Raw genomic sequence first — 18,753 nt, forward strand, 5'->3', positions numbered from 1 at the left:
TTTTAAAGGGGAATCCCTACTTGGCGGAAATTCACTTATCGCGGGTGGTCCTGGTCCCCATTAACTGCAATAACCGAGGGAACACTGTATATACTAAATGGCAGTTTTAATGAATAAGATGTTTAGTGGTGTATTATTACTGCTGTTGAAAATTTAACTGGTGAGAGAATGGAGGGATTTGGTGACATTCTGATTGGTTGTTGGCCTTCAAAATAACACAAAAATTTATTGAAATCATTTATAAGCCAGCTTTGAAAATATTGGACAGTAGACCAAAAACTGTCAGATATTTGAAAAACACACTGAACTGAAACAATACTGTTAAATATAAAAATATCACCTTAATTTACAAAATCTTCCAATTCAAAGCTCCTCCTCCACTGCAAGATTTTGTACAAAAAAAACAGAAATCATCAATGGCTGGCTCTAGAGGTGACTGTGTAGTTCCCTTCAAAGTGCTAAATTAGCTACAATAGCTTCTCTCAACATTACTGGAACTCGATAGCAATTAGCATACGTATTAGATGAAAAAAAATTGCGATCACAATGCTGTCTAAAACTGTTCTACGTGTGTCTGTGTCTGTATATCTAATTCAATGGTGGACCGCGCTTAACATATCGGTAGAGCACCTAACGGCATAATAGAAGATTCACCCTCAGCAACTGTTAGAGCATTTTACAATTTGTGGTTTCCTGGATGATCTTAAAGTACTGCGTTTTGCAGTGAACGCTGGATTTGCCAAAATGTCACTGTGTCTTTGGAAGGGAAATGTTTTTCGAGGATTTTACTTTCAGGAGGAAAAAAATTGGGAGAAAATTGCCATTCATAAATTTATACCGCAAAGTATTATTCCTGAAGCCTGTAATAAATTATTACGTTTTTCTGAAGTATTGAGAATTAAATCAAAATACTTAATAATTCAACCAATAACATTTAATAGGCCAAATGAATGAATTAAAAAATAAATAATCCTTGTAAAACCTTAAAATCTGCACTTTTTAACATCATGTAGGGCACAATATTAAAATGTAGTATATAAATTATGTCTACATATGTAGTAGTCAATTAATTTGATTAGAAAAAACTGTAAATTCAATATTGCTGCTTAATTTATTTAATAAATTACAGTGGTGGTTAAATGGTTTATAATACTAATTATTTGTATTGATTAGCAGGATACAGTGACTCCTGGTGGCGACAGTGAATATGACGTCACTTAGTCCACATCATCAGACGCCACCTGTGAGCATCGCGAATGAGCAGAGCAAACTTTAGGTATGAAATGTCATGCAGAAATCACATAAAACAACAAATATCTCGTATATATCGATGTCTAACGAGTTGTTTACTTGCTAGGACGAAGATGTTTGCGTTGAAGTCGACTTAAAGAGCTGTGGTCGTCGAGTGAATACTTGGTAAGCAAGCCCTGAAATAAGCCCGGTGCTTAATTTGTTTATTTTGCTAAACTATGTCTTATTCATAAAGTCATATCCATTCACGAGCTTTTATTTCATCGTGTACTGCGTATTATTGTAAGGGGTATACTGTTATTGTGTAAATAACATTCTAAGTAGTTATTAGAGGCTAACGCTAGAAGCTAATTGCTATCCTAGCAGGTACTGTTTAAGTACTGTGTACTTAGTGTAGGTTCATTGTCAATGCTAAATTCGCGACTAGCTAAATTGTATGTATACACAATACTAATTAGCTATTAGCACGACGCTAATGCTAGTTGCGAGAAGCTAATTGCTACACTAGCAGGTACAGTTGAAGTACTATACTTAGTGTAGGTTCATTGTGAATGCTATATTCGCGGCTCGTTTAGTTCTTGTGTATATATACTATTGTAATGAGCTATTAGCGTGAGGCTAATGCTAGTCACGAGAAGCTAATTACTATACTAGCAGATACATTTCAGGTACTATATGTACTTACTGTGGGTATATTGTGAATGCTAAATTAGCGGCTAGTATAGGAAAGTGGCTTTTGAAATGCCATATAAATAATTTAGTCTGTATAAAACGTGTGTTTATGCCTATATTTTCATTACATATTGTGTGGCTACATTGGTTGTACTGTACATGGATGAACTATGTTGTAAATTCTTTTAAAATTGAAGATACAGTCTGGTATTTTATTAGATTCATTTTTGTAATTGCATTAAATTATCCCTTGAAATTGCAATTTTGGGGATTATTTTAAGATATTTCCAGCATAAATACTAGTTTCTTTGTTGTAGTTGTAATCCCAAAACTGAAAAAAATGAGTGGTTTCCTCAAGAATGTAATTCAGAATTAAACCAGAACCATAAAAATCATACATAAAACAACCTTTTCACAAGGGCCTTGGATGATGTCTGACTTGGAGCAAGAGGCAAGAAACACAATGGAATTCCCTCGGAAAGACTTGGACCTCATTTCACAAACCAATTTTTTTTTCAGGAATGATGGAAATTCCAAGATTTAAAGAATTGGAAGATCCACAGAAGAAAAAAACAGACTGGGGCACCCAAAGTCTAAGGTAAATCTGTTCTTCCTCTATGGTTTTCAGTCTTCCCAAGACGTGGTCACCCTCCCAAAAATCTAGCAGCGTCTGGGGATTCCATTTGTCTCTACGTAAGACCAAAGTATCTTTGCATTGGACTGTAATTCATTTCGACAGCTGACAATAACAGAGTAGCTCTTTCACAAACACGTTAAGGATACGAATGTGGGATTTCCCCCATATTGTTGTTTGTGGAAAAGCCTGTTAGCCCTCAATATGTCAAATTCCTCGCCGTCACAGGCACGGCGTACCACATGGCCTTGACTTTGTGTTGTGGCTTTCCTCAAGAGTCGCCAACCATATTTTACAAACACACATTTGCCAGCGTTCGCTTAAAAAACCTCCGTCACGTTAAAGTCGTCCTGAGCGTATTCGCATGTGTTTTTGTCACCGTACAAAAACAACGAAAAAACTACCAATGGGGTTTTTCCAGATCAATTTTCAACCAGTGTACACGTATGCCGGAACATTCAGGCACGCAAAAATGTATCTAAAGATACGAGTGCGCCCACCCGTATGGAAGTGAGCGGAAAATAATAGAGTAAACAGGCTGGCGTCGAATCCGGGGCAAAACTGAATATAGACTCTCCCCTACTTACGAACATTCAACTTATTGAAACCAAAGTGGCAGTAATAAGCTTGATGTGCGTGAGAAAGTGGTGAGCGTTGCACAGGAATACAACTTGAATTGTTCGACCGTCAGTACCATTTATAAACACAAAGGTTGCAAATCTTTTTAATGATGGCATACAGTGCTACCGCATCATTTATGATGAAAAATAGAAGAAAACTGAAATCGTCATTAGATAGCTTCTTTCGGAAATTTTCTCGTAAATCTCTGTCCATCTCTCTAATGTATGTATACAGTACTGTATGTATTCTCTCCATTTTGTTAAATGTTTTTTTTTCAGTACAAACCAATGCTGGTTACTTATACAAGCCTTAAACATACAAATGCATTTATATAGACCTTCAATATACTTATATAGGCCTTAAACATACATTATAATACAAAATATAGAACTGAATCAACTTCAATTTGAACATTTTCAACTTTGGAACAATTTCCACTTATGAACAATTTCAACTTATGAGCAGTTTCAACTTATGAACAATTTCTACATATGAACAATTTCTACATATGAACAATTTCAACCTATGAACAATTTCAACCTATGAACAATTTCAACCTATGAACAATTTCAACCTATGAACAATTTCAACCTATGAACAATTTCAACCTATGAACAATTTCAACTCATGAACAATTTCAACTTATGAACAATTTCAACCTATGAACAATTTCAACCTATGAACAATTTCAACTCATGAACAATTTCAACTTATGAACAATTTCAACTTATGAACATTTTCAATTTATGAACAATTTCAACTTATGAACAATTTCAACTTATGAACAATTTCAACTTATGAACAATTTCAACTTATGAACAATTTCAACTTATGAACAATTTCAACTTGAGAACCATTTCAACTTGAGAACAATTTCAACTTGAGAACAATTTCAACTTGAGAACCATTTCAATTTATCAACAATTTCAACTTATGAACAATTTCAACTCATCAACAATTTCAACTCATCAACAATTTCAACTCATCAACAATTTCAACTTATGAACAAGCGCTCGGGAACCTAACTCATTCGTAAGTAGGGGAGCGTCTGTATACATTGTATGATGTAGTCAAAAAAATGACAAATCAAATGTTTGACAGTTTACGTATGTAAATGGGATGTGTGAGACCACGTTATTGCCTACAGCTGGTAAGCGGGCAGCGTTCTTCGCCGACCGACCTGGCTACCCGCCACCATTGGCTTCCTGTCATTATCTGCTCTTTGTGTCTGCGTGACGGCCGCGTGCACATAATGAATAGGCATCTCTTTCCCATTAAAATAATACCCTCATCAAGAGCGCTCTTGTCAGCCCAGTTGCGTTTGCGGGCCGGCCAGTTCCAGCCGTCGTAGTACGGGCAGCCAAAGGATGGATTTTAATTGGGGAACGGAAATCAGAGGAAAATGAGGGGTAGGAGTTGGAAGACAACCACGGGAAGAGATTTGCAGTCATTTGCACGACTTTACATGTCAAATGGTACTTGCACTCAGGAGTGCTGCAATTTTCACTTTTTTATAGGTTTTTTCACTCTTAAAATGGCCTTAATATCATTGAATTTCACAATTTCTCACGTATAAGCCTATACTGTATTTTCTTGCAAATAAGCCGCTCCCTTAAAACTGCCTTCTAATTGTTAAATTTGACAATTTCTTGCGTATAAGCCGCCCCCTGATTCACAATTTTCACCTCCATGTTTATGGTTTTAATAGGGAGTACAAATGTTTTACTTTGAAGGGAAAATCTTAAGAAAAATCATAGTATGTAGTATTTCTGAGATACTGTATGTATTGATTCCTGGATTGCACATTCCTAATGGGTCTGGCCTACATGTAGACAAATTCAAAAAGGAAGTCATGTGAGCAGTACAACCAGTAAGTGTGTCCATAGCGGTCTACTTCGTCATCCCGAGGTAAGATGGTGGCGCCCTGAATGACCAATGGCAGGCACAGGTGAGTTTTTTTCACATTATATGCAAGTTACGTTCAATTTTTTTCATAGACGTCAAAATAAATTTTATTGAGCATTATATCTGTTCTCTTTTCTCTATTTTGAAATAAATCATTGCATTGTCTTGCGTTATGGGGTTTCGTGCATGTCAAGTCGAATTTATGCGCATATAAGCCTTACCCTCGAAAATGAGAATACGGTCAGTATCATAAAAAATATTTGTGTTAAAAACTGTATTCATTACCTAATTTTCCTACATACCACTAAAGACAAATATTTTTCTCTTCAGCTGTTATTCCACTACTTCATCTGTTCAAAATCACTAACATTTGATCGTCACACAAATATTGGTGGCCTGTCAATCATTCCTTATTATCCTGGAAAAATCCAATGGTCCAATTCCGAATGAGGTTTCATTTACACGCCGCCCGCACAACTAAAGTGTAAATTCCCAGTAGACAAACAGCATCTTGTCAATGGACTACAAAGAGGAAACGCCTTGAAGAAGGACAATGAAAGTGTGTTTGGGGGGGGGGGGGTCGGCGGGCGGATGGATGGATGCGTCCTATTGAGTCTCAGGAAGATTAGACATTTCTTCAAGTGACAAAACACCTTATTAGCCTCCGCCCAACCTCTGAGGATTGACCTTTGACTCGTGACCCCCCGACACCGCCGCGCTTTCCTCTGGGGTCGTCGGCGTGGGCCCTTTCATTACCACGAAAAACCGCGCCGCCATTACGCCAAAGAAAAGGGAGAATGCCGGGGGATTGAAGACGGAGGGATGTAAAGGGGGGGGGGAGTTTAATTAGACATACAGCACCCCTGGTAATCCACTCTTGCTCTATTCATCCCAGGGGGGGACGAAGTAGGGGGGCACACAGGGATCAGATGAGAAGTTTGAAACAAGAGGTCAGAGAAACTTTGGCTAAGAACACGGGCCTTTATCAAATCCACCGACAAATCCCGCAGATTAGTCCACGCCATTGTTTTCAGGAAGTTGGCTCCCACCGACCCAGAATGCCCAAAGGCCACGGATGGGTTTAGCAGTGGCCTTTAAGGCCTTCTCTGCTGGCCTAAGAAATATCTGAATCATATATTAGTATATTATGTCCATCAATACATATGAAATAATTACAAATTGTCTGTTGGCTTACTTTCATTGCGTTCCACCCTCTGGTTGCACTGCTTCTAGATGTTTCTTTTTCATATTGAAGCATTTAACCAATCATATTTCAGTTATTATTTGTTACCAGGGTCAAGATATCGGCCTCAAGGCCTTCACAATCAGTTCTGCAGGCTGTCTTGCATTAAACAAGAGTTGATAAGACGGCCGGCGACCAAAAAACAGCAACGAAAATACCGTATTTGATTCGTTGAAGGCACTACGAGAAAATACACAGACCGCTATTGGGATTTAGGAACTTTTCGCCTGAGATTGGACGCCGGGATAGGAAGGGACTTGTCAGGAAGACTTGGTCTCAAAGATAGACCGGAAAAAAAAATGTCAGACCCAATAAAGATTCCAAGGATTTGTTCCCGACTTTGCAGACGGACAACCAGACCGCTTCCTCTCCCCCCGACTGTGATCTCCCAGCAGATGATATGTTCTTTGGAAAGTCTTATCACTGCGAATGCTTTTCATATTTGCACGGCCCACCACGCTGCCGAATCTTGGTCAGAATGTCACATTCTTCCCTTTTGAATAAACACTTTGCTTTTCCTCCCCACAGTGTCACTTCACCGCAACCCAAATCACTGACTTGCGATATAAGGAACACATGTGGAACCAACAACTATTGCAAAGATACATTCTAAGCCAAATCTTTTTCTTTTGTCTCTACATCTTCCTGAGTTCTTTCCTTTTTTTGGGACATTTAAGCTTGCGTAAATGGACCATCGGAGCGATGACAAGAAGAAGACACCATGTTTAAAATATAAGGGAAACCTTATTTGGCCTTAAAATGCAAACTTGAGAGGTGAAACACACACAAAAGGCCAATGTGATTTATTATGGCTTTCAAAAGAAATACCTGAGGACGGAAGGAAGGTGCTCAGGTGTGTTTTTGCCCGAGTGAAGCGCCTCGGGAAGAGTGTCGGCGCTGAGAGACGAGTGGGAATGGAGAAGCTTGAGAAGGCCTCGGAAGTGGGGTGTTTGAAGGACCGTCACATTTCCAAGATTCTTGGCTTTTTTTGCTTAGTAATTTAGTCCCTGAAAAGGTATAGCGTATTTTCTGAGACGTATGCTGTATTTGTTGCTAAAAAAATGATGAGTGAATCGAGGGTACGGCTTATATGCGCATGAATTAGAGTTGACATGCACGAAACTACAAGGTGACAAAGACGAAATGACATAGCACAAGATTATGTAGCAGATATGGTCATTTATTTCAAAATAGAGAAAAGATACACAGATAAAACGCTAAACAAAATTTCTTTGAACGTCTATGAATGAAATTCAAGAAAACAAATAAACTGTATCTTGCATAAAACTGACTTACTTGTACAGAACACCACCATCTTACCTAGTGATGACAAACTAGCCTGCTACAGACACACTTCCTGGTTGTACTGCTCACATGACCTCCTTTTTGAATTTGTCTACGTGCAGGCAACAACACCCTTTTGGAAATCCAGCAAACAACCCTATCGATTCATACAGTATCTCAGAAATACCACGTACATTTATTTTTCTCAAGATTTTCCCACATTTCTATTCTCTATTAAAACCATGAATATGGAAGTGAAATATTTTTAATCTTGGTATTTTATTGTGAGAGAAATTCAAAATTTTAAAGCATTTTTTAAGGCAATTTTCAGGGTCTGGCTAATACGCAGTGTATATATGCAAGTAAGTACGATACTTTCCGTGACCGGATGTTTAGTCGCCGGTCTGTACTTGGATAATAAACAGTACTTAGATATTAAGCAGTACTTAGATATTAAGCAGTACTTGGATATTAAACAGTACTTAGATATTAAACAGTACTTAGATATTAAACAGTACTTAGATATTAAACAGTACTCAGATATTAAACAGTACTTAGATATTGAAGAGTACTTAGATATTAAGCAGTACTTAGATATTAAACAGTACTTAGATATTAAACAGTACTCAGATATTAAACAGTACTTAGATATTGAACAGTACTTAGACTTCTTTATAGGACTAGGTGTTAAATATCCCTAATATTCAGCACATCAATTGACAGTGATTGGAGATATCGTCTTACATGGGGTGGGATTTGGCTAGGATCACGTGGTGCCACCTGCACGCCACATCATCAGTTGTTTGCCCCACACGTCATTGGGTGTTTCGGCCACTTATAACAAGACACCCTCTGCAGAGGTTGGCCCACCACAGGATGATCAGCCCCGGGTGTGTGGCGCAAGGTGGAACCACGCGATCAATTGGCAGCCCATGTTGCATCCTTACGTTTCAGCCACAGCCAGTGACTGCTCCGTTCCGCTGCAGTGGCAAGTTCTTTAATTGCCTTCCGTTGGGCCTGCCCCCTAATCCCTACTTCCTTCAGGAGCCTTGTGGTGGACTTGGCAACAAAGCCTCGACAGCCCACCTCCACCGGCCACACCTTTACGCTCCAGCCCCGCCCCTCTGCTTCAGCTGCTAAGTTGGTATATCGCAGCCTCTTCCGCTCAAATGCTTCATCGATGGCCTCTTCCCATGGGACAGTGAGCTCAACAATGAAGACACGCCGGCAGGATTTGGACCAGAGGACCAGATCGGGGCGCAGGTTGGTTGTTGCAATTTCTGGTGGGAAGGTGAGTCTCTGGGTGAGGTCCACCCGCATTTCCCAGTCCCGGGCAGCGTTCAGTGGGCCTGGATCCGGAGGAGATGTCTTGGTTCCTCTCTTCTCCCCTTCCCGAACAAAAGTTGTTTTCTGTGGGACTGTAGTCTGGAGAGGCAAGGCATTGGTGGTTACCCTCCTGCTCTCGAGTTCAGCAGCCAGGCACTTCAACACCTGGTTGTGGCGCCAGGAGTATCTTCCCTGCGTTAGGCTGGTCTTGCAACCCACCAAGATGTGTTTGAGGGTTGCCGGGGCTGCACACTGGAGGCAGGCTGGGTCCTCTCCATACCAGACATGTAGATTGGTTGGAGAGGGCAGGACATCATATGTGGCTCCAATGATGAAGCTTAGTCTATTGGCCTCCATGCTCCACAGATCGCCCCACGTGATTTTCCTCCTCTCCACACCTTCCCACTTCATCCAGCGGCCTTGCTGAGCCTGGATATTAAGCAGTACTTGGATATTAAGCTGTACTTAGATTTTAAACAGTACTTAGATATTAAACAGTACTTAGATATTAAACAGTACTCAGATATTGAACAGTACTTAGATATTGAACAGTACTTAGATATTAAGCAGTACTTGGATATTAAGCAGTACTTAGATTTTAAACAGTACTTAGATATTAAACAGTACTTAGATATTAAACAGTACTCAGATATTAAACAGTAGTTAGATATTGAACAGTACTTAGATATTAAGCAGTACTTGGATATTAAGCAGTACTTAGATTTTAAACAGTACTTAGATTTTAAACAGTACTTAGATATTAAACCGTAATTAGATATTAAACTCTCTTAGATATTAAACTCTCATGAGTATAATTTTGAGAGTTGGTTTCAACAGTAAACTTTCTGTCACCAAAAGACCGGCGACCAAACGTCCGAACACCATAATTTCAAGATAAACCTCAAAAGGCAACTCAACAAAAGAAAGAACACCATAATATTCTACGTTTACATTCTGGCTGGTTTTAGCTCAGACATCTGGAGGAAGTAGGTGAACCAAAAAAATGAAGGTGGCTTGAAAGATAAAGAAGATATTGTACATTACGCCATTTTCTGGTCAAGACCCACGACCCACCAAATATTCCTGTCGTCTCACCTTATCCATAATTCTAAAAAGAAAAAAAAACTTTCACAACTTGTCAGCGCAATGGTCGAAATGTGGTTAGCTTTAAACACTTGGAAAAACAAAGGAGACTTCAGAAAATGAATACGCAAAGAAATAAAAACAACATTTCTTGAAACTGGACCTCCATCTGTGCTCTCAAAACCATCGTCACCAACTCAAATGTTAAAACGCCGCAACCCGCCGATGAAGCGTCAGTCATTTGACGACTAGGGTCGTTCCCACGGGGGTGCCGGACAATACCAATGACATGTTTGTGTGATCCTCCGACATGGTGACATTTGACACATCTGCAAATCATAGAACGAGTTCTCGAATAAAAACTTTGAAACTCTTTGAAGCGGTGCAACAGCTAGAAGAAATTATGTGTTCCGATTGTTTTTTTGCGGTACACATTGTTCTATTGTTGTTGTAAATCTTCTCGTTGGCGACAACCGTGTCGCTTCGGGACATCGGCGAACATGTGGATCAGGAATGTCGATGGAGCCGCATTTCTGTCGATGTTTTTGAAAGAATGTTGCTGATGTTTGGGAACGCACGATATTTGAGAAATACAGTATTCCAAAATGCCTGTTCGGGGTTCAGTTCTCACATAAAAATTTGATTGTTTAAAGCGGTAGATGATCTAATCCAGTTTTTACTGCAGTGAATGGTCGTTTCAAATGGAATGCCTTTCTATTTTTTGTCAGAATTAAACAGGCTGGAGAGTTATTGTTTGATGTGTAAGTGTTTTTGACAAGGGATATGAAATATACTTCTTGTTTAGGGTATTGTTGTTGTTAGGAGTAATGTTTTGACTCCTTTGAGATCATAGTTTGGGCGTTTTCTTGGAGATGGGCCTTGTTTGTTGATCAAAAAATTGATGACTGAATTAAGGGTAAGGCTTATATGTGCATAAATTAGATTTCACATGCACAAAATGGCAAGGTGATAAAGACGAAATGTCATGACGCCAGACAATAGGGTCATAAGGTCATTTATGTCAATATAGATAAACAGATATAAGCCTAAATAAAATGGATTTGTACGTCTATGAATGAAATTCAAGAAAAATATAAACCGTTCCTTACATAAAACAGGAAAAAACTCACTTGTGCCTGCCATTGCTTGCCACTATCTTACCTAGGGATGACAAACTAGACCGCTAGGGACCTTGGCCGGACATTTGGTCGCTGGTCTTTTGGTCCCTTTTTGTCGCCGGTCAAATGTACTTAGATATTAAACAGTATTTAGATATTAAACAGTACTCGGATATTAAACAGTACTTGGATATTAAACTCTCTCTTAGATATTAAACAGTACTTAGATATTAAACAATACTTAGATGTGAAACAGTACTTAGATATTAAACAGTACTTAGATATTAAACAGTACTTAGATATTAAACAGTACTTTGATATCAAACAGTAATGAGATATTAAACAGTACTTAGATATTAAACAGTACTTAGATATGAAACAGTACTTAGATACGAAACAGTACTTAGATACGAAACAGTACTTACATATTAAACATTACTTAGATATTAAACAGTACTTAGATATTAAACAATGAGATATTAAACAGTACTTGGAGAATACTCTCTCTCTCTTAGATATTAAATTCTCTCTTAGATATTAAACTCTCTTAGATATTAAACTCTCTTAGATATTAAACTCTCCTAGATATTAAACTCTCTTAGATATTAAACTCTCTTAGATATTAAACTCTCATGAATATAATTTTGAGAGCTGCCTTCAACAGTAAACACACCATTTGACCAGCGACCAAACGTCCGATCACCGCTTCCTTTTTGTATTTGTAAATCCAGCTCAACTTCTCAAAACAGTCACTGGCAACTATAAGAAAAAAACCCTATTTAAACATAAGTAAAAAAAATGGACCACACACACACACACTTATTTACACACAGAAACTAAAGCAAGCATGCATGCATGCTAAGTGCAAACACCTACACAGCAACTCCGCTTCCTTTCCAAGCCTCAATATGACATCCCTGACACTGCGGTGGACATTCAGGTACACCTTCACCACTCCTCAAAACCCAACCTTGTTTAGTTTGAAATGAATCGACTGGAATACTGGTGGGAAAAAAGCACCTCGGTATGTGTGGCTAAGAACTCCACGTAGCTTCTGTTACTAATTTCTGTCCTGGACATGAATTTATAAAACAAGAACGACACGGGGACAAGCAAGAGACGTTCAGTTCGACAAATATGACGTCCACAAGGCCGCGGAACTGGAAGAAGAGCATTTTGGCTTGAGTCAAGTATGCAAAACGCATTAAAAAAATGAAAAAACACGCTTTGCGGCTTCGCTTAGTACACCCGTGTACTACTTGACAATATCTAAGACCTCCAGCTAACCTCTACGAAGCACAATTATTGAAATATGTCGACAATTTATCATGTTCTGGATAGTTTCACAAGAGGGTGATTGAAGTTATTGTAAATGTGGCAGTGAAGTACAACCGCAGATTATAACTCAAGGCAATCCCACTTGCTGTTGTTTCAGTCCGCTCTGTGATTTGTTAGCCACATCACTGCTCCAGTGCTAAAACGTCTGTCAAGGCAATACAATCTGCCAAAGCTGTCATATGTCGAGGAACGTTGAATTTGCGAGTTGGAACGCCCTGGAAACGTATATCTTTTTAAATGTTGATTTTAAAGTATGCCGAGTCAGCTCACCTCGACGGCTGGACTTTATTTCAGATTACCGTATTTTCACGACTATAAGGCGCACCGCATTATAAGGCGCACCCTCAATGAAAGACATTTTTTCCATATATAAGGTGCACTGTATTATAAGGCGCACTGTATTAAAAGGTGCACTGTATTAAAAGGTGCACTGTATTAAAAGGCGCACTGTATTAAAAGGCGCACTGTATTATAAGGCGCACTGTATTATAAGGCGCACCGTATTATAAGGCGCACTGTATTATAAGGCGCACTGAATTATAAGACGCACTGTCTATTTTGGAGAAAATTGAAGACTTTTAAGTGCGCCTTATAGTCGTGAAAATACGGTATATATTATTTCTTTACTAAAAATCCACGATGTCGTCAAGCTGCCAAAATAAAAGCCACAATAAACGAGGGATTACTGTAATTCCAATATGCAGGGCAACAATAGGTGCGACTTATAGTCCAAAATGAAAACAATTTGTTGAGAATCAGATGTTCAACTACCGTGGTTTCACGATTATAAGGCGCACCCTCAATGAATGGCATTTTTTCCATATATAAGGCACACGCCTATTATAAGGCGCACTGTATATTTTGGAGAAATTTTAAGACTTAAGTGCGCCTTATATTGGTGAAAATACGGTAATTGCTATTGACTTCCAGGTATGAAGCACTCACTACAACACAGTCACCTCTAGAGCCAGCCATTGTTGACAGCCATTGTTGATGTTTTGTATAAAATCTTGCAGTGGGGGAGGAGCTATATGAAAAAATATTTTGTAAACTAAGATGGCTTCTGAAAATATAACAGTATTGTTTCAGTACAGGCGTTTTTTTTCTTTTTAATATCTGACAGTGGTGGTTTTTCCTTTTTGGTTTTCTGTTTTTTACATAAAAAAGGCGCACTGTCTATTTTGGAGAAAATTTAAGACTTTTAAGTGCGCCTTATAGTCGTGAAAATACGGTAACTCTGTTTGTGGTTTTGTGGCTTTTGCAACACTTTTCCCTGAAAGGATAACCAAGAGAACTTAGATTGATTAAGTAGAGTACAACAATGTCTGCCAGAAAGGGGACCCGTGTTCTTTTGAAGGAAATTGTTTGGCGAGCTCGTGGAACTGTTGTTGAGTATTCCAGTTTCATTAAAGTTGAAGGTGATGGCCAAGTTGTCATGAAGCTGAAACTCTGTGATCTGATTGTACAATCTTCAGGTTTTCAAAGACTTTATGATGGAGGTTTTTGATGATATTTTATCTGTTGCCAAGGCATTCGCTGAATTGAGTGTTTGTTAATGATAAACTCCTTCTTTGGTCAGCCTCAACAAAGTTCTGTATTTTCATCACTAGTGAATAATGTGTACTTCATATCCTCAACAACAGATACAGATACAGATTCCTGTAGTAACTAAAGTATTTTTTCGTATATACGCCCTATTTGTCGCAAAAAAAAATTATGGCTGAATCAAGGGTACGACAGAACAAGTTTAATATCTAAGAGAGAGAGTTTAATATCTAAGTACTGTTTAATATTCAAGAGAGTTTGATATCGAAGTAGTGTTTAATATCTGTGAGAGTTTAATATAGAAGTAGTGTTTAATAACTGAGAGTTTAATATCTAAGTAAAGTTTAATATCGAAGTACTGTTCAATATCTGTGAGAGTTTAATATCTAAGTACTGTTTAATATCCAAGACAGTTTATTTTCGAAGTACTGTTTAATATCTGTGAGAGTTTAGTATCTAAGTACAGTTTAGTATCTAAGTACTGTTTAATATCTAAGTACTGTTTAATATCTAAGTACTGTTTAATATCTAAGTACTGTTTAATATCTAAGTACTGTTTAATATCTAAGTACTGTTTAATATCTAAGTACTGTTTAATATCTAAGTACTGTTTAATATCTAAGTACTCTTGAAACCAGCTCTCAAACTTATATTCATAAGAGAGAGTTTAATATTTAAATATCTACTGTTTTCAACAGTACTTAAATATTAAACTCTCTCTCATTAATATAATTTTGAGAGCTAAGTTTCAACAGTAATCTCTCTGTCACCTTTTGACCGGCGACCAAACGTCCGGCGACCAAACGTCCGGTCACGGAAAATACAGTAACTCACATAAAAAAGTATTGTGATATTTTTTATTCTCAAATCAACCTGCCATATGGGTACAATACCAACTTAAGACAATACAACACGGCAATATATCGGAATGAGTATAGGCTTGGGAGAAAAACTGTATCTGAACCCAAATAACTATTCCCCGTTTCTTTCAGAAAAAAACATTACGCAAAACCTCTACCATGCCAACCTTTCGTTAACGTCCCCTTCCAAATCCAAGCTGTCAATTTTTCCGTCCATCATCCCCAAGTGACACTGATGCATTTTGATTGAGCTTTTTTTGTAATGATTGCCTTCCATAAACACCCGCCATCGATCACAGGGGGGCCTCACCAACTCCCATACATTTGAGCTTAGTGTCATCTTACACGTCATCAACATTCCTCCAATCCCGTCTGGGTCTCTTTAGGAACACAATTGTTCAAATGACCCATGTCAAAATACCCACCAAAAAAAAACATTTCCACCTTCTGTTTACCCGTAACGCCAAAAGCAAAAGAAATCCCAATGCGGGTAAACGTATAGATCAGGGGTGTCAAACATTCGGCCCGCGGGTCAGATCCGGACCGTCTGGTGGTTTGGTACGGCCCGGGTAAGAAAGCTGCATTGTATTAAAAAAAATGATTTTTCTTTAAAATTTGTAGTTCTTGTATTATCCGCTAGAGGGCGCAGTGTTTTAGAATACAGCCTAACCAGTAAACTCATTGCAAAATGACATAGAACGAACAATAAGCCCACTTTTTTCCCTTTGTATTAGTCACTAATACTAATAATTAGTGCAAAGAATGAGTAAATATCAAAATGTTTATTAACAGAATTTTCCTTTTACATTATGAACAATATATTATGAACAAGAGAATAACATAAGAACATAAATAAATGTCAATTCATGTGGTCTGCACGTACTAAAACACTGCGCCCCTAACGGATAATACAAGAACTACAGATTTTAAAGAAAATTCATATTTTTTTTTATACAATGCAGCATTCTTCCCCCGGCCGTACCAAACCACCAGACGGGCCGGATCCAGCCCGCGGGTCGTATGTTTGACACCCCTGGTGTAGAGTTTCAGTCTTTTGTTTTATAAAAAGAAACTGTTAAAGATATATTTTGCTACTAAAACCCTGCACCCCCTACCGGATAATACAAGAACTACAAATTTTAAAGAAAATTCATATTTTTTTTTATACAATGCAGCTTTCTTTCCCGGGCCGTACCAAACTACCAGACGGGTCGGTTTCGGCCCGTGGGCCGTATGTTTGACACCACTGGTATAGATTGGCCATACCATGCTTTCTCGTGGTTTCCACCTAGAAATAAACAGGTAGCAACCCAGCGTCAAGGTTAAATCCTTCAAACTGTTCACTGTTTACGTTGCCAGGCGCACATTACGTTAGCATAAGCCTCTTTTTTGGGGGTTTTTGACCTTGCCCGATACTTTGGCATGTATGTTTTTCATGTGTAATGTTCGTAGACGGCGAATGCATTGCTTACTGTCAATTCAGTTTGGATTACAAAACCTTATGGTATGCACTCCTCCGCTGCTGATTCTCTGAGACGGATCCTAATCGAAAATGACAAGATCAGACTCACCAGTGGTCACTGAGAGTAAATAGTCAGGATGAAAGTCAAGTCAAAATAAAGGCTTCCACATGTCATCCTTCGAGGAATTCGATCCATCAAAATAAGGCCTGGTGGACAAGTGCTTTTTAGTCTGTGGTGCTTTGCTGATGGAGGTTCAATTGGTGGATGGCAGCGCAACTTTAGCTATTTCACCCTTTTAGGGCACCCTGTTAATGTCCAATGTCTTCCGACTGGGAGAGGTTGCCGTTCAAAATGGATTGGACGTCTTGTTGATTCATGTTGGGGGGGCAGGAACTGAATGTTTGTCTTTTTAGTCATTGTTATATTATTAGTTTGGGGTTTTTGTTTTTGAAATGAAATCTAGAATTGTTTTTATACATCAAATACAAGAGTAATAATCATAATGTTATTATGATTGACACCTACTGATTCGTAGATATTTAATTTTGGATCATATTAGCCACACTTTTATATCAAATATTAATACTGTGACAAGGTGCTCAGACGTTTGGTCGCTGGTCTTTTGGTCGCCGGTCAAGTGTACTTGGATATTAAACAGTGCTTAGATATTAAACAGTAAATAGATATTAAACAGTACTTGGATATTAAGCAGTATTTAGATATTAAACAGTACTTAGATATTAAACACTACTTAGATATTAAACAGTACTTAGATATTAAACAGTACTTGATAGTAAACAGTACTTGGATATTAAACAGTACTTAGATATTAAAGAGTACTTAGATGTTAAAGAGTACTTAGATGTTAAAGAGTACTTAGATGTTAAAGAGTACTTAGATGTTAAAGAGTACTTAGATATTAAACAGTACTTAGATATTAAACAGTACTTAGATTTTGAACAGTACTTAGATATTAAACAGTACTTAGATATTAAACAGTACTTAGATATTAAACAGTACTTAGATATTAAACAGTACTTGGATATTAAACAGTACTTAGATATTAAACAGTACTTGGATATTAAACAGTACTTGATATTAAACAGTACTTAGATTTTGAACAGTACTTAGATATTAAACAGTACTTAGATATTAAACAGTACTTAGATATTAAACAGTACTTAGATATTAAACAGTACTTGGATATTAAACAGTACTTAGATATTAAACAGTACTTGGATATTAAACAGTACTTGATATTAAACAGTACCTAGATATTAAACAGTACCTGGATATTAAACAGTACTTAGATATTAAACAATACTTAGATATTAAACACTACTTGGATATTAAACAGTACTTGGATATTAAACAGTGCTTAGATATTAAACAGTACTTAGATATTAAGCAGTACTTCAGTATAGATATTTTGTTTGTATTTTTTTTTTTTTTAAATCTGTTCATTATTTAATTTTTTTTTAAATTACCAAATTTAGTTACATACCCTGCTAACTTAAAGACAATAATATTAGTGATGAAAGTTTAAAAAATAAACTAAAAAAAGTGCACTTGAACAGTTTAGCAACGAAAAAAAATCTCACATCGCACAACACTAAGTCCTCTTCCTATAAAATACCTTTTTTATCAGCATTTTGCTCTTCCCATTTCCCTCAAAACACAATCTGATTGGCAATGCACTTTAAAAACAATAAAAAGAACAGTACAGTCCTCGTTCACACCACTACTAAATATATTTTTATTTTATTATTTTATACCCCAATACATCACACAACCACAATGGAACCTCCAAAAAAAAAAAAAAACTTTTTTCCGTATGCTAGCATCCGGTTTCCCGTGAAACATGGCGGTCAGAACCGGTGGCCACGCTGCACTTTGGCCATTCCATGTGTCATAATTCCTGACGTTGGTGGAACACTGTGTGAAAGGCAAAACTTCCTGAGGTCAAAAACACAATAATATACTAGCATGGCTACATTTTTTTTAAACAAAACGCTTGTGTTTGGCTTATAAGGAGGTTGAGGTTTTTGGGGTTTTTGGGTCTAACACTCCCACGCCACCTCCATCTACTCTTCACTATTTGTTACAATAGTACTACAATAGTAATAGATTGACAGAAAGTCTATTCCGTCAAGGTCTACGTATAGTAAATGTCAGCTGTGTGTACATTTTGGAGTAGTTTTACTAGGAAAGCCATATTGGGCATTTTGACGATCCCTAATAAACAAATCACGCTTCAACATCCAAGGGAAGAGCGTAACAAAAACTGAGAACTTTAGCGGCTTGGTTGGTTGGTCCACTTCTTCTGATTTCCCAGTCCGACCCAAACCGGGTTTCTATATTTTTCAGGCTCTCTGATGCTTATGTCTGAAACAAAAGCAAAATTATGGCT

At 37.7% G+C, this 18,753-nt stretch overlaps 1 protein-coding gene across 1 annotated transcript in view; it reads left to right on the forward strand.

The window, feature by feature from the left end:
- Positions 1-2,440: 2,440 nt before the first annotated feature.
- LOC144191986 (aldo-keto reductase family 1 member D1-like) overlaps positions 2,441-18,753 on the forward strand; it is a 76,011-nt gene continuing 59,698 nt past the window's right edge. The window contains exon 1 of the mRNA XM_077710958.1: positions 2,441-2,521. The gene's annotated coding sequence lies outside the window, so the exon portion shown is untranslated. The remainder of the gene's footprint in view (positions 2,522-18,753) is intronic.

This window comes from Stigmatopora nigra, unplaced genomic scaffold, assembly GCF_051989575.1.
Source record: "Stigmatopora nigra isolate UIUO_SnigA unplaced genomic scaffold, RoL_Snig_1.1 HiC_scaffold_25, whole genome shotgun sequence".
NCBI lineage: Eukaryota > Metazoa > Chordata > Actinopteri > Syngnathiformes > Syngnathidae > Stigmatopora > Stigmatopora nigra.